Genomic DNA, 17,666 nt, shown 5'->3' with positions numbered 1-17,666 from the left:
AATTAATTGCTACTGAACTGCCAACTCATGACCAACACTCTATATTCTTCAACGTGCTTAATAACTGATTTTATTTTAGTATGGATTACATCAGACATCCCATAATCAGGTGCTAAATATGCCCATCAGCATTACTGCATTGAGTACAAAATAAGTAAATACCCTTTATGCCTCCATAATATGAAGGCATTTATCCACTCAGCAGAGATTCATCCAGCAGTGTAGGCATGCTTGGCACTAGAAGAGGTGCTAAAAAAAGGAATGGTACTCTGGCCTTGCCTTGCTAGCTTGTCTTGGAGACGGGCCCTGGGTATGTGAAAAGTTAACCAACAATGCAATAAGAGTTTTCAAGGCAGCATACATACCGTCCCATTAGCATTTGTATTGCTTCATATTTCCAGACTAAGTAATGTTGCAGAACACCAGTATTTTGTTCTGCACAACCCGCTCACATTTCTAAGCACATGGGCGTTCATTTGTCTTTTCAATTGTTTTCCATTTTCCCTACATACCCGATACTTGCTGGTAGGAATTTCAAGGGTTGCAAATTGGTAGGTCCTCTGTAATCAATGAAAATAGTTTATGACACCAGATCTTTGAAATGGTGTCTGAATATGCACACTTTGGGACTTTAGGAGTTATCTCTTTTACTGTATAAATTACTGGAAGCCAGCTGTGCAGGATGAAGCAGGAGTGCTTTGTGGAATGTCAATGGTTTGGAGATTGTAGGGCTCTATGGGAAGTGATTCAAGTTTTAGAACCTTTACGCAGGCAAGATTCATGGAGCCAGAATGAGGGTCTGGTGTCCCTTCATACATGTGCACTGTATGGGATAATACTGAAGATGTTCTCTTCTCAAAATTATTCTATAAAGTCCCTTGGGTGAAGCTGTGTGCCCCTCTCTGTGTAGTTCTTGTAGAGGCGTTGGATCACATAGACAAGCAATCACATATATTAAGCAAAATTGGTGTCTGGAACTCTGAACTATTGGTGAAGGAAAGGCTCTGGAGTCTGCTATAGCCCAGCCTTTCCCAGCACATACTTTGGGGATCCTTTCACATACTGAGAGATGCTCGACCTTGGTCAAGTCCTGGGAAATGGTCTCTAGTCTAGAATATCCTCCTTCTCTTAGACACTGCCAGTGCATAACAAAGGCTCCCTGATAAGTCCTAAAATAAAAGGAACCTGTCATTTTATAACAAGGTATTCCTGAAATTTTATCTATGCTGGATCCTTTCTTCCTTTAAATATTTACTGTCCCACCAAAATATTGTTTTCTCTACACCAGTTAGGGAATCTAGCTGTTGTTTTTGAATATCCGTCTTCAGAGCCTTCACCCACGTTTGTGTGTGTGTGTGTGTGTGTGTGTGTGTGCGCGCGCGTGAACCTTTAGGGCTTTTAAAAAAACTTTTTTTGGTGGCTCCTGTCTGAGAGTGGATTTCACTCTGCACTTGTTTGGGCAAACACCTGTTTGCGCTTAGCTTAGCAAAACAGGCCTTTGTTTTCTGAGCCCAGGTCAAGGTGAGGCAGGGCTTGTTAAGGTCCCTGGAGATGTTCATTAGTGGCACTTTCTGTCCCCATCCAGGTCCCCGTGGGAAGAGAAGGGGATTCAAGTATAGGAACAAGTATGGGAATGTGGCCTTTTGCTGGCCACCTAGACATCATGCTCTGGTTTTACAATCTCTTGACAGTGTTTCAGGAAGAAAGCAACCCATTGGAAGCCAAGGCAACATGTTGGCATCACTTGGCCTGGGTTGGATTGTCTTTGCCAAAACACTTGCTTTAAGATAGGCGTATATGAATTAATTCATTTATTATGTGAATATTTGCTATACAAACAAATTTATCAAAACTGATATAGAGAGATAGGTCAACATCTGAATGCAGTGTTTTCTCTAAAGGCAAATAATTTTTTTTCTGGTTCCAAAAATAAAAATGTTGTACAAATTTCAAACAGCATGGGGATCCCTGGGTGGCTCAGCGGTTTAGTACCTGCCTTCAGCCCAGGGCGTGATCCTGGGGTCCCGGGATCAAGTCCCACATTGGGCTCCCTTCATGGAGCCTGCTTCTACCTCTGCCTGTGTCTCTGCCTCTCTCTTTCTGTGTCTTTCATGAATGAATAAATAAAATATTTAAAAAAAAATCAAACAGCATGAGGGCATGGCCCATTACAGAGAGAGGAAAACTGGGATGCCTTGGCCCCTTGTGTGTTAAGAGAATTCCTGCTGTATGTTCTATCTGCAGTCAGGAGTTTTAAAAGTGTTTATAAATATGTGTCACCTGGGCAGCCCCAGTGGCTTAGCAGTTTAGTGCTGCCTTCGGCCCAGGGTGTGATCCTGGAGACCCAGGATCAAGTTCCACGTTGGGCTCCCTGCATGGAGCCTGCTTCTCCCTCTGCTTGTGTCTCTGCCTCTGTGTGTGTGTGTGTTTCTCATGAATAAATAAGTAAAATCTTTAAAAAGAAATAAAAACAAACAAACAAATAAATAAATGTGTCACCTAAGTAAGATGGAACTCTGCTATAAAGTGGTTTTGACCCTAACAATGTGTCATAGCCATTTCTTGATATTGGTAGATATATTTTTTCCTTGTCCTGTTTTAACCACTTTTTGTCATTATACTGAATGCGATACCATAATTTAACTGGTTATCAATAGATTATCCCATAAATAGATTTTTTTTAGTTGTTTCCAATTTTCCCTCTATAAATGAGCAGCACCAGAGTGTGATAGTCACATGTCTGTGCCCTTACCCACTTATCCAAGTTTTTTTCTTTATATAAATTCTTGGAAGTAGATTTCCTGAGTCAGTGAGTGTGCCCACTATTAATTTTGGAAGGCTATTACAGATAATACTACTCAAACCAAGTAAGCCAGTACCTACTTTAAAATTTTCTCATTCACACAGTGTATTTTTGATCTGGAAGTCATTATTTTTAACATACAAAGTCCTTGTGCTGTTATTCAGTCTCATTCCTCCTCTCTTCTGTCTCTAGTAGCCTAATTACTTCACCTATTTCAACTGTTGGAAGCATATAAGAAAGTCCATAGGAAACAACAATAAAAACATTGATCTCTAAACATACTAAGTTAATTTTAAAAGTAACCAGGGTTTTTTTTTAAAGTTTTATTTATTTATTCCTGAGAGACACACACAGAGAGAGGGGCAGAAACAGAGGGAGAGAGAGAGAGAGAGAGAAGCAGGCTCCATGCAGGGAGCCCAATTGGGACTTGATCCCGGGACTCCAGGCTGAAGGCAGGTGCTAAACTGCTGAGCCACCCAGGGATCCCCAGTAACCAGTTTTTTAATCCAAAATAAGTACAGCACTATATACTCTTGGACTAGTATTACTAGATAATAACCTTGCCAAAGTGGGATCCAACTAAATGCCTTAGTTGTACAAAGGCACAAAGTTATAGATTTCAAGCCATCAGGAAAATACAGATTTCCAGGCCATGATCACATTTGTCTCTTCTCTTATCATCCTGCCTCCTGCTTATTCTTTACCGCAGTGGCCTGACTTCCAACCAGAATTTTAATCTCCCTTAGGTTTCATGGGAGGGGGTATACAGAAGATCTCAACTTCATAGATAAACCTCCTATAGGTTTATCTTCCCAACTCATGCAAATGACTAAATATCATGACTGAAAATTTTTCTTTCCCCTCAGGAGATTAAAAAGAATGTTTATCTCTGACACATACTCCCAACTAAAATTGTGTTCTTAACTTTTTAGTTATACCAACGGATATTCAAGGGATTGGGTATAGAAGCAGGTGGGTTACTGCTTTGTGAAAAATGATTGATCATGGAGGAAAGACTCTGAAACTCTTGTTTGCTCTTCACTGACAGCTAAGCCCAAAGAAGAGAATTAATATGTCACTTATATATGTGCTCGAAGTATTATTAATTTCTCCTTATTATCTGAGAATTTCAACTTAGATTATAGAGTGTAACTGCACCAAACATGGTATTGATTGATTCAAGACACATTCTCATAGTGGGAGGGAATATAAGTAGGAGGGTTATTACAAAGATAAACTTACTATGATATTTTTAATTAGCCAAAGTTTATGTATAGTGTAAGCAACTTTTCCAAGTATATTTTTATATTGCATTATTATGGTACAGTGATAATCGTATTTGAAGGTGCTTATTCCATAAATGGATTATAGCATCAGCTCTCATGACAGCTGTCAGAGGTTATTGAAGCTGTGTTTATTACGAGGTTGAGAGAAGTGAATCGCAGTGAGTTTTAAATGACTTGCCCAAAGTCAGCCTGATAGCCAGAACTGAAACCTGAGGATCTGCCCAATTCTCAGAGACCTTGCACTTGACCAGGATGCTCTGCTGACTCCCATGGTCCTGGGACAGATGGTGGATCTGTCATTGTATCAGCCATGCATTTGGCGTCATTTGAATACAGTTCAAATTCAGTACCATAGCTGTGCTGCCTGCTTTCTTGAGATGCTGTACCCCACTCTTAGGTGTTTATTGGCTGAAAACCTTCCCATAAACTACATCAAATTGGTCCAGGTTTATATGACAGAAAGAGACAGTTTTCCACTAAAATAGCAAATGTTGGATAAATAAATCATGTTATATTCATATGATCGTATTCTCTACATTGATAGAAAAGAGCAAAACTATTGCTCCATGGGACGTAGTTGAATCTTGATACTGCAATGAGTAAAAGCAGGTGAAACAAGACTCTATGATTCTCTTCTGTATACATATAGAATATGGGGGAGTATCAACTGGTGGGGAGTTGTACGGGAGCTTTCTGGAATACTGGAAAGGTTTGTTTTCATCTGCACTGAGATGACACCTGTGTATACGTGTATATGTGAAAAGTCCTACAGCTGTACATCTAAGGTTTGTGTTCTTTATTATTTTATGTTAGATCTCAATTTAAAATCCAGATAAAAAGTAAATCACAGCACACATCTCATCTGGGGCTTCAGTGTCCATGTGAGGGCCATTTTAACTTAAGGACATCTGCATCTTAGAATTGATGCTTAATGAGACCTCTTATCGAAGCATGCAGTACATTTTATGAAGGTTTTATTCGAAAGTTTAAGAAACTTTGAGAACTAAAAGGGGACGCGCCCCATTAGCTGACAAACCACTTTATGTGGCTCATTCTCTGTACTCTTCCACCAACAGAATATTGCTCTGCGCTTCATCTAGCAGTGTTGGACCTCACAGATTTAATATTCTAAAGACACTCTCCTGTTTCCCAGAGCACTGTTAGCCTCTTTGAATTACTTTTGCAGTGATATTAAGGTCTGACTAGCACAACACCTGCAAGAAGGTGTTCCTAGATTTTAGGAGATTTTCATGTGATGTTTACAGATGTACAGTTATTTCCTATGCCATAAAACTTGGGCAATTTCTCTGCCATCATTGGAAACCTCCTGCTTCTTAGTTGAACTCTTTGTAACAATCATGAATCAATCAGCCATTCCCCAAAGACTTTTTTGAGGTCTTTTCAAACAAAGCAAAGCTCAAAGTCTGGTTGACACAGTACTAATACTATACCTTTTAATACTGTTGCATAGCTCATAGGCCTTGAGAACATTACAAAAAGAAAAATTTCATGTTCTTGTGTTTCATTTGCTTTTGTTCATCTAATAGCTATATCTGCAGCATAATAGATCCTACTTCAATTCTTGGCATTTATTAGGTGCTTTGTAAATATTTGTTTATTTTATATTTCTTAAGTAGGCTCCACTCCCAACCTGGGCTCGCACTTATGACCTTGAAATCAACATTTCCAGACTCTACTGACTGAGCCAGGCAGATGCCCCAATATTTGTTGATTTTTATAAGTTAGTGAGTCAGTTAGTGAATAAGCGGGTGGTTGGTTGATTGTATAGTTTAGCACCGATAATTTACAAAATATTTACTATTCAAAACTTATCAAATTCTTCACATATGTGCCTGGCACTGTGCTGTTTTGTGTGGATTATCTCATTTAACTTTCTCAACAGACCTATGAGGGAAATATGGTTAGTATATCCATTTCATAGATTGAGGACACTGAGGCTTAGAGAAGCAAGGTAATACATTTACCTGAAGCCAGGACTAGCAAACTTCCTCTAAAAAAGACAGATAGTGAATACTTTTTGCTTTGCTGTTCAACTCTCATAGCTAGAAAGTAACCACAGACAATATGTAAACTAATGGGCTTAGATGTGTTCCAATAAAACTATTTATAAAAAGTTAGTGGGTACAGTTTTCTCAATGACCATAGTTTGCTGGTACCTGTCACACCTCATCACTGATAGAACTTTGACTTGAACCAAGGCAACGTGACTTTGAAGACCATATAATTAACAAATTAGGAAGAAATTATGATCCATTAAAGTAAAAGGGTAGGAAACTTGCTTTAGCAATCTTCATTAATGATTTTTATTTTATTTTATTTTATTTACTTGTTTGTTTTGCTTTTTCCTTTCCTTCCAAAGTCTTTCTTTATCAATCACACTGCTTTTCAGTTGTGAATTTGGAAGAAAATAAAACCAAAGCTCTCTTCATTATAATAGTCCCCTGGTCTGTACACTGTGGGTTGTAATACTTGTCATATACAACCTTTCATTCTGTCCCTGCAGGTCCACCCTGGGAGGTGTGCATCATTGTCCACTTTCCCAGAGACATCAAGTCATGGACCTCAGGTCACACAACCAGTACACATCCAGGACTTGAATCAGAGTCTTTGGACATAAATCCCATATTTCTTATCTAAAATTTTCTCTTATCTTTTTTTTTCTCTCTTATTTCTTTCCCCCTTTTTCACTTCTTTTATAGCTACCTGTTGTTCTTTCCAGAAAGCAAACATTAGTTAGTGTCTGCTCTATGCCAGTACTCAGGTGGGTGGATCTGGGAATATAAAATCAAATTAAATGAAATATGATCCCTGCCTGCAGGAAGCTGTCAGCCTAGTCAGGGATGCAGGTGTTTAAGCAGATCATAATATGACAGAAGACGCATTACGGGTGGCTCCTGGCGATGCTGGAGGGGATGAAGACCTCTGACTTGCTTAAACTTTGAGAACCTCTCCAGGCTGGATTTCCTCATTGGACCAACCACCTGGGCTGCCCTCTAGGCTTTAGGTACTGACAGGCAGAGATGAGTACCATGGGGGAGGAACTAGAGAATGATGAGTTAGCAGGTACTTGAGATGGGCCAGTGTGGATGGAATGGTTGGGGAAAGCCTCTAGTAGCTGAAGTTTGAAGAGTGAAATCTCTCCCTGCAAGGATCTGATTGAGGAATATTCTAGACAGAGGGAACAAGGCCAGGGCCAAAGTGAAAAGGCCCAGGAGTATCTGAAGAGGAAGGCGGAGGGAAGCCAATTCAGCTAGACTGGAATGAACTATGGGAATCATGGCAATAGAATCTGCAGAGGGCCTTGGCCCAGATCCTGGAGAGCTGCTAAGCAGGCACGTGTTGTGATTAGATTTACTATTTAAAGGACTACTCTAACTCAGTGGTTCTCACTGTCAGAATCACCCAGGAAGCTGTCAAACATTCAGATGCCCAGATCACATCTTAGGTCAATCAGAACAGTGTTTCATCATTGTTGTTTGTTTTTCTTTTTGTTTTAAAGCTGATTAAAGGTGGTGCCAGTACTTGGAGGGCACAGTAGAGAATGTAGGGAAGCCAGTTAGATAAAGCTGTTGGAGGTCATTTAGGTTCAGAGTGATGGTGGGCTAGGCAGCAGAATGGAGGAGCTGGAGAGAGATGGTATGTGGATTAGGATTTGAGGTATGTTTAGGATATAGAATCTTGGGGATCCCTGGGTGGCGCAGCGGTTTAGCGCCTGCCTTTGGCCCAGGGCGCGATCCTGGAGACCCGGGATCGAATCCCACGTCAGGCTCCCAGTGCATGGAGCCTGCTTCTCCCTCTGTCTGTGTCTCTGCCTCTCTCTCTCTGTGTGTGACTATCATAAATAAATAAAAATGTAAAAAAAAAAAAGGATTAGAATCTTCTGCACTTGCTGATACATCATACGTGGTATGGAGAGATAATAATAATTCCCTGGTTGGGTGAAAAATAATTCCTGGTCTACTGGGTGGAAAGATGTTACCACGTTACTGAAATGAAAGATTGACATAGAGGTGGGGGAGCTTATGCTTGGTTGGATTTAGCTTGTAACCCTGATACTATTGGTCTGTCTGTAATCAGAAGTAATTGTATGTATATCTTTATGTGTGCTTGTGTAAACCTGGCTGGGTACCAGCAGGGCAGGCCTGCCCTTTTGGGGAAAGGGTAGCTATGGCTAGTTTTTAAACAATCCTGGGTGTGTTAGGCACTGTGCTGAACATTCATTTAATTCTCTTAATAGAGGCACCTGGGTGGCTCAGCAGTTTAGCACCGCCTTCAGCCCAGGGCATGATCCTGGAGTCCTGGGGTTGAGTCCCGCATCGGGCTCCCTGCTTGGAGCCTGCTTCTCCCTCTACCTGTGTCTCTGCCTCTCTCTCTGTGTGTGTCTCTCATGAACAAATAAATAAAATCTTAAAAAAAATAATTCTCTTAATAACACTGTGGGATTAGAGGGCAGTAATCACGTTTTAACAGATGAGGAAACTGAGGTACAGTGAGATTGTAATTAACTTGTTTAAAAGATTTTATTTATTTATTCATGAGACACAGAGAGAGATAGAGAGAGAGACAGAGACAGAGGGAGAAATAGGCTTCATGCAGGGAGACTGATGCGGGACTGGATCCTGGGTTTCCAGGATCACGCCCTGGGCCAAAGGCAGTGCTAAACCCCTGAGCCACCTGGGCTGCCCTGTAATTAACTTTAACATGATCACCAACTGTCAAGTGGAAGAGGAGGATTTCGAACCTGGGTCTAGCAACCTGGTTTCAAAAACTCTGCTTAACCCCTACAGTAGTCTTATACTCGCAAGTTTCTTTCTTTCTTTCTTTCTTTCTTTTTTTTTTTTTTTTAATTTATTTATGATAGTCACAGAGAGAGAGAGGCAGAGACACAGGCAGAGGGAGAAGCAGGCTCCATGCACCGGGAGCCCGACGCGGGACTCGATCCCGGGTCTCCAGGATTGCGCCCTGGGCCAAAGGCAGGCGCCAAACCGCTGTGCCACCCAGGGATCCCCATACTCACAAGTTTCAAATGAGTTCATCACAGGAGATGCATGCTCATTGGTTTCCAAGAAGCGACTTATTCCCAGGTCATTACCAGTGGCAGTTTTCACAAAATAAACTCTTCCTGGTTAAATATTACCTATACCTCCCCTACTGGGGCCATTGTTTTCAAGTGAGCTGCTGAGGAATTGGAAGATCCTGGGCACTGTTGCCTAAATAAGTAGACTACATGCTCTATGAAGAAATCATATTATTTTCTCAAAGGAGAGAAAGTTGGCCCAGTGAGACAATGATTGCTGGGAACAAACTTTCTGGCTTTCCATTTTGTTCTGCTACAAATAACACGTTCTATCAATCAAGGCCTGCTGGGAAAGATTTTGTCTTTCCTCATTGCAATTTAATTTTATCCTCTGTTGAACTCAGGTGCATTTTCAATACAAAGCTGAAGTGTTCAGTTAGCATTAATCTGTGTCCTACTTGAGGTCGGGCTGGCCCTTGTGTAGACTATTATGTACTTGAAAGGAGTTTTGCTAATTGGTAGATTTGAAGACATTTGTACACTTAAATAATTTTTTTTGTATCCCCCAAAACAATGCTTAATGAAGGCTCTTAAATCAGATGCTCCAACTTTAATGACAGTACTCTGAAAGCAGTTTTCACTGCTTTGTTGAGGGATGCAATGGGATGTTTAGATGAGTTAACAGATTGATTTCAGAGGACAGTGACAGCATAAAGTACCCCTTACAGTATCGGGCACCAGAGCCTTCACATAAGTGTGTGGTTTGGAATAGGGAATGCCCCATGAGGTATTGCTTAGGAAAAGTGGATTGATACTTCATCAGTCTTCAGAGGCTACCCTGGGGGAGCAATCATTCAGTGCCCTAAAGGAGACGCAGAGTAGAAATACCCCTTCCAAAAGGAAAAACCAAAAACAAAAGGTGTGGAGTATAATTAGTCTCCACTTAGCCTGGTTGCTGTGAATCAGAAACAGCAGCAGCTGCTCACACCAGTGCATTTTGCTGTGCACCTTGCTCAGGGACATCTTTCTTTGAGAAGCCTCAGGTTTGGTGCTACAATTTGTCAGTTTCCTATGGTTGTTCAAACATAAAAGCTACTGAAAATGCTTTATCCCAAAATTGATGGTGGATGTCTGTTTGCTCCATTTGGGATTTGCTCACTATTTTTACCAAATTTTCCTGTTGGAACTTGGATTTGAAGCATATTGCTTCCTCTCAAACCCTAGAATCTGTGATGTCACATAGCAGTTCAGATCTGTGAGAGGCAAGACCCTATTTAGAGGGATGGGACCTGCCTTGAATAGCTGATGCACCGGTGTAAGGAAAATGGTGTCATATGGATTCTTTAGGGAGGCCAGCACCCTCATCTCCCTGTGGGAGCAGGACCCAGTTCTCGGCACGTGGTTATCTGTTGCTGAGTAACAGGTTACCACAGGCTTTTGAGCTGCTGAAACCACAGACATTTACTGTTTCAGTTTCTGTGGGCCCCTGGCTTCATGGTTTCTCACTGGGCTGCAATAAAAAGTATCAGCGTTGAGGTCTTACCTGAAAAAGTATCAGTGTTGAGGTCTTATCTGAAAGTTCAACTGGAGAAGGATTCGTTTCCTCATGGACTGTTTAACTGAGGGCCTCAGTTTCCCCCTGGCTGTTGACCAGAGACCACCTGAGCCCCTCACCATATGGGCTTCCTTATCATGGCCATTTACTTCACCAAAGCATCATGCCAAGTAAACAATAGTGAGAGTGTGCTAGCAAGATGGAGGTTAGAATCTCTTTTAACCTAATCATTGAAAGCATGTCTCTTTGGCTCTGCTACATTCTACTTGTTAAAAGGAAGCCACTAGATCCAGCCCATCCTCAAAGGGAGGAGATTACACAGGAGCCTAAAAACCTGGAGTTGGGGCTGACGGAGGGCCGTCTTACCGTGTCATTCTAGCACAGCATGCAGTTGGCACACAGGACATATTTGTTGAATGAGTGAGCGTAAGATCTGGGTTCTTGCCATTTAGGCCAACGGCCTCATTCCATTTTTCCCCCATCACCTCTTTATACAACTATAAGATGAGCAAGGTCATTTTAATATTTTATATATAATACCTACATGGTATTTACAGAGTCTTCCCCATTCCTCATAATGCTGTCTGCATGCTTCTAGTCTTTCCAATGTGATGACCTTACCTACTTCTAAGGAGGAGTGTTTTCAAGAGAAGGATCAACCTGGTGACCCCTTTGATCCGATATGCCTCATCTTTTGTATTTTTCTTGCTGCACACATGGTAGGGATTTAAAGCCGTCCCCACACAGTGCTCTCTGGATTCGGAGCCTTTTGTAAATGGAGTGCCCCGAGCAGCTTTTTGCTTCTGGGGAATGAGAAAGCAAGGGTGAGAGTTCACGTGTAATGTGTTTTGGTTGAAGCCACTTGCTCCCTGTGGAAGCAGTCAGCTCTGCTTTCTCCCCCAAGACTTTGATATTGTTGGGGCTTTTCAGTGCGTGGCAGGATTATTAACAAGAGAAAGGCAGAGTTGTCCAGCACTGCCACAGTGAATCGAGAGAAACTTACAAACGAGTCACTGAACCTGAAATAAGCTTCTCTTGCCCCAGGCTTCCCCAGATTGCATGTCCTTTTTTTTTTTTTTCTTAAATTCAAAAATCATAGCAGTATCTGTGTGAAATGGCTTGCACGATAGCCTTAGACTCTCGATCATACTTTGCTGGGTTGGAATTTCTTTTTTGCCTCTTTCCAGTTCAAGAGCAACCTTTACTTTGAGAAGTCTGGCAGGGGTGGGACAGGCAGGTTCTGGGTCTCTGTTTGGAACTGCTGTAAAGGCTTCCCCACTACCTTCTTGGCTCTGAAACACAATACATTAAAAAGACAAAGAAGGACAAAAATCACCATGTGGAAGTTCCATTTGTCAGGTGCCCAGCCTGCCCATTTTCTCTCTCTCTCCTGCCTTGGCTTTGAAATTGAGTTTTTGAGTGAGTCCAAAGCCAGAGGAAATGGCATTGTATACTCAGTCCGGGACAGTTTGATCCTCGTGAAAAGGAGAAATCGCCTGTATTGACAATAGGCAAGTCTGCTGCTGGCAAGATCCGCAGTTGTGCAGATTTGCTACTGGGCCTTGCTGTCACCCTGCTGGGTTGGTTTTTCCAGTAATAGACTCCTCCAAGCCAAGTCTGACAATTAAGTGGTAAATACTCTGGTGAGCAGGAGTGGTGGGAGCAGAGGGATAGAGAAGGTCAATTTAAGTAGACCAAGAGCATTAAATTCATTTCTTCCTTGGCCTTCCCTGGCCACACATCTCCATTCTGTGGAGATGAATAACTTGCGAATTGACTGGTTTCCACTAATATTATGAATTAACAGTAAGTAAGCTGTGACAGTGCTCCAGCTCCATTTAAAGGGAGGAGGGGAGGGTGAATCCTATTAGCATTTCTAATTGTGTTGCCTTTTCATATTAATCCCTTCCCATGGCTGAGGAATTAGTAGTTTTCTCATCTGTTGATGGAAACCAGTCCCAAGAGGATGTCCTGTCAAGTGCCGGAAAATAGATGATGATATGGGGCCATCCCCTCCATACCCCCACCCCTGTGCCAATAGAAGCTCCTGCCTCTCTTGTGAGATGCATCTGTGATGTTCTGCATATCTATGAGATTAGGCTTAAAGTACAATTCTGGAAATCTGTTGTTCAAAGTTAAACCAAGCCTTCTGGCCAGGAGTCCACACTTGGTGACTTGCCTTTAGCTGGCTGGGAGACTAAAGTCCTTCCATGAAAGGCCCTATAGCTTCAGAGAGCACCTTTTCCCTTTACCATGCCTCATTCTGGATGACTTTATTCCATGGCAGTTTGGGATGCTAAATGCACCAAGGCCTCTGATTCTGCCTTTTGTAATCCCATCGCAGCAGTGATAGTCAGGAGAGAATAGAAAACATCTTTGGGATGTCAACAGGGGGAAAAAAAAAGAAATTTCTCCCATCAGAAACTTAGGCTATAGGCTATACATGAAGAAAAGCCGTATTTGTGAGTATTTAAAAGAAAGTCAGGAGAAGAAGTGTTTTCAGTATGGATCAGTGGATTAGTGTTTTGATGCAATGTTTGTCTCAATGAACATAGACATGTTTCCTAAATTATTGACCAGTGTTTAATTTATTATAAAGAAATCTAGTCTGTGTTCTGTCACTGGGTCAGGCCTATCTGAAATGTAGTTTGTGAAACTAGCCAAGTTAGGAATGGTTTGAGCCAGGAAGTTCTTGATAGCAACTTGAATCAAAATGCGGTGAGTGGTGACCAAGGTGTTGAAGTCAGAATGAAAGAAGCTACGGCATCCTTGCTACATGGCTCTTTAGGTAAGAGGAGAAAGAAGAGAATTAGATCTGAAATCAGATCTCATGAGAAGTACCTGCCCTTGTCCTGATCAGACACTGTAGGTTCTGAGGACACAGCCGCTATCCCTCAGAGTGGATGGATCATCACCTCTGCAGTTCAGGAAGGCCATGTGGAGACTCTGGTCCTGCTGTTTGTCACTTTCCTTCGCAGGCATGGTTTAATGGTGGAGCCATTCGTTCCCAGCAGGCATAAATCCTTTTTCCCACAAGACAATATTGGCTGGATGTGACATTTATAGGACTAAAGGAGCAGCTGGTGATGTCGTATTCAAGGCAAGTAGGTTGTCTTGGCCATCCTAGTTAGCAGATGGCCAGGACTTGATAGATTGAAGATTATCAGGATCCAAGTCAAGGGCCAAATGGCACAGTGGATTGGAAAAGTAGATGGCAGCAGACATCTGCAACACGGGCACATGCAGGCTGCTGGGGCCTCTGTGTTTCCACTTCATCTTCTCTCCAGCAGGAAAGACCACAGGTCCTTCTGAGGGCCAGGATTCCAGACACATCTCTAGAGATTATCAACAATGTGGTCATGAATCTGATAGTTGTCGGTTCAGTCCTTAGCATGGTCTATTATTTGGAAAGAGAATTTTATGAAGATTAGATTTCATCAGGCATTTCTATGAATTTGGCCTTTTGCCCAAACCTACATGTCATGGTTTCCTGTATTGCTAATGTCTCTGTGTAGTTTGTTATATCTAAAGACATCTTAAAGGCTTTAATTCAGAGCCCTCTGTCGCTGGCATGCTGTCCTTTTGAAGATGACTAATGCTGCGAAAGCTGTTCCAAAATGGAAGGGCCAGGAGCTAAGTTTTGCTGTAAGAGCACAAACCGCAGGGGAAGGGGGGGGTCCATTTCTTCGAGGCCATTTTAAGCTCATTTGTGCAATTGCCGCCTTCTCAGTATTACTGCACAACTCCTTTGATCTCAGAGTGGAAGGTGGCAAATTTCAAGAGCCAGGAAAACTCCTCATGTGGCTTTAAAAGGAGCGGCGTATTATGAAATTGAGTGGATGTCAAATAAAACATAAATTTGGATCTTTTGAAATGTGAGCTTGAGTAGGTATTACTTTTAGAGCCAAGCACATTGAGAAGTTCAGGGATGAAATTGCTGTTGTTCGACATTCATTTAAATTTGAGTGTTTGGGTCAGGTTCCATCCCCCTTGAATGTTGCATTTGTACTCAGCATTACACTCCAAGCTTTACCCATGTAATCTTTAGGACAGCGTTATGAAATTGTATCCCCATTTTACAGATGAGGACACTGAAAGGTTAAGGGTTCAGCCCTGACTCAAAATTTTATTTTCCCCCCAGCCCTTGGCCTCCTACCCTGGATGGAGACCAGAATGTAAATACCGGTTGCTCAAACAGCCTTCTTCACTGTAGGCATATTTCAGAGCTGTCCAAATTGCTTAGCTTATGCTCATGAATTTTTTTTAAGTGGCAAATTGATTGAAACAGTAAATGGAAGGGATTATTTCAGTTAGTGTTGTGCCTTTACTGGAACAAACCCACTTATTAGCATGCTATTTGGATTCCCACCCTGAATTTTGGAATCAAGACACAGACTGGAGTAAGCTTAGTATTATTAGTAAGCTACTTAGACCAGCCAATAATCTTCGTATTTTCTCCCTTTCTCCTGATCCATCTTCTCAACCCCAGTCATGGGGCTGTGAACCTACAGCAACAGGGGCTGTGGAGGTGAATGGGCACCATAGAAGGGTTTTCATTTATGAGGTTGCTTAGAGCCTGGGATCAGGCTCTTGAGCTTGAATGAGTAATCAGACACAGAGATACTGTAGCCAGAAGGGGTCAGAAAGTAAACCTGGATTACATTGCTTGGTTGTTTTCCTCTAACATGAGCTACAAATGTCATTGGTGGGTGTAAGTCATGGGGAAAATTTTCTTTGGCCTTTCTCATCATCAAGTAAGACTGAATGCATTAGAGCATTCCCCTGACTACAAAACATCCCCCTGCATGTAGTTGGGATTGAAAATCAAAATATCCGTGAAATGTGGCCGTGGTAGAGATGGGGTAACAGAGTTTTGGGGAAGCACATGAGTTGATTTGGTTGGCGACAAATACTGTTTCCCGGTATGTGGAAGCTCACTGAGAATCGTTTATGACAGATCATACGTAAGCGAAGTGGATTGGTTAAGAAAATTATTGCTGTTGTAGTTTGTCTCCAGTCTTCCACTTCTACACACACTCATAGAAACTCTAACAGTTGTGTTTTATGCTGTAACAAATGATCCAAATTAGTTAAAATGACAATTATTTTATTGCTTTTATGATTCTGTAGGTTAGCTGCTCAGCTCTGGTTGGTACCAGTTTAGGTGGTGTCTGCAGACTTTAGGTAGCTCATCTAAGGCTGGTGGTCTAGAATGACTTCAGCTGGTGGTCTCAGGATTTCAAAGAATAACAAGAGAGGATAAACCTGGCAGGCAAGATCTACATAAGCTGCACCCTACATCATGTTCACTAATGGCCCATTGGCCAAAGCAAGTCACGTGTTCAAGCCCAGCTTCCAAGAGGGAAGACTTTGATATACACTCTTGATGGGAGGAGTGGCCACTTCAGATCTCAAAGATGTATATGGTGGAGATGGCAGGAGTTTGTGATCCTTTTGCCATTTCCCATAGATGTTAGAGTAACTGCAGGTAGTTGAATTGGCATAAACTTCTCTATCAGACTGAATTGGGAAAACGAAGACCACATTTTGGTCTATAAATTCAGTTTGATATGGAATATTTCTTTCAGCTCCAATTTTATTCTTTGACTTTTGAAATTTGGCCACATTTACTGGTAGACTCACTTATCCTGCATTCTTGAGTTGTGATTCCATTTATGACCATGTTTTGAATGTGTTAATAAGTATTTGCTATGGTGTAAATATAAATTCTTCATTTTGGTGTATTTTTTGTGAATGTTTGCCTTTTAAGAATGTTCTGTGCTCAACCAGTATGTAAAAGCCCTGGCTAGACCTTCCTGTCAGACAATTTGGAGGTACACTAATGCCAACTCCCAGAATTCCACTTTTGTGATTGGATACACACACGGTTCCTATTCACCGATCCTTTTTTAAGTACCTGTAGTGTTTATGATTTAGTACCAAATTCCACCTCACTTTATTAGTCTGTAAACATGACACCATACATAATGGCATCTGTGTTTGAATTTAGTCATGAGTCAGGACTCCAGACATTAATAGGTAATCATTGTTAACTCATAGAGCATGTAACCTGAATTTCTCAACCTCAGCTTCTGCCCCTTTGATACCTTGAGCCAGATAATTTCTTGCTGTGGGGGGCTATTCTGAACATTGTTAAAATTTTAACAGCAGCCTTGCCTCTACCCATGTGATGCTAGTAGCCCCTCCCCCTTCAACTCTACTTTTGAAAACCAACAATATCTGCAGATACGGCCCAATGTCCTTGGGGTGAGGTAGAGGAGATAGGTAAAATCTGCCTCCTGTTAAGAACCACTACTCTGACTTGGAGATGTTAAAGCAGAAAAGCAGAAGAAATATGTGAAGTATGGGTATTGTCTGAGGAGCAGCAACTCAATGGACGGTTTGCAAGGGAGGAAGGAAGTGGAAAATTTTCAGTTATCTTAAAATTTTGACCTAAGGTGGCCCTGAAATAACTAGGGACATTAAGGTGGGTCTTGCTACATACTGAAAGATTCACCAACATCTCAACTTCATTATGTTAGTAGTGGATTAAGTTAAATATCCTCCCTGGAAAAAATTTCAGGAGATATGCTGACCACAGAGAATGGATTTTGAAAAACTATTTGGGAAAAGCTAACCATCCATAAAAGTAGAGAAAATTATATCATGATCAATTTAATACTCATAATTTAAAGTCAGAAATGATTGAATGCCAGTCTTGTTGCATCTTTCTATGCCTTGCTCACTTTCTGAATGGCTATCCACTCCTGGATTATTTTGGAGTGAAATCTAGGCACTATTTCATTTCATTTGTAAGTATGTCAGTATGTGTCTAAAAGAAAGTACCTCAAAACCAAAATTACAGTATGCTGGTGGAATTGTCACCTTCTAGAGAGGGCAAGAATGAGGATTTGTGCTGTGTAATATCAGAAAGTTAGGGAAAGATTGGGTAAGAAGCTTGACTTTTGGGGGAATTAAAAACCC

The 17,666-nt window shown here is 41.5% G+C and overlaps 1 protein-coding gene across 3 annotated transcripts in view; it reads left to right on the top strand.

Annotated features, from left to right (window-relative positions):
• Window positions 1–17,666, top strand: part of PTPRG (protein tyrosine phosphatase receptor type G) — a 710,177-nt gene that overhangs the window by 520,053 nt on the left and 172,458 nt on the right. The gene's annotated exons all lie outside the window — the stretch shown is intronic.

This window comes from Nyctereutes procyonoides, unplaced genomic scaffold, assembly GCF_905146905.1.
Source record: "Nyctereutes procyonoides isolate TBG_1078 unplaced genomic scaffold, NYPRO_anot_genome, whole genome shotgun sequence".
Classification (NCBI taxonomy): Eukaryota; Metazoa; Chordata; class Mammalia; order Carnivora; family Canidae; genus Nyctereutes; species Nyctereutes procyonoides.
The sequence above is the reverse complement of the archived record's forward strand: the minus strand, read 5'-3'. Positions and strand labels throughout refer to the sequence as shown.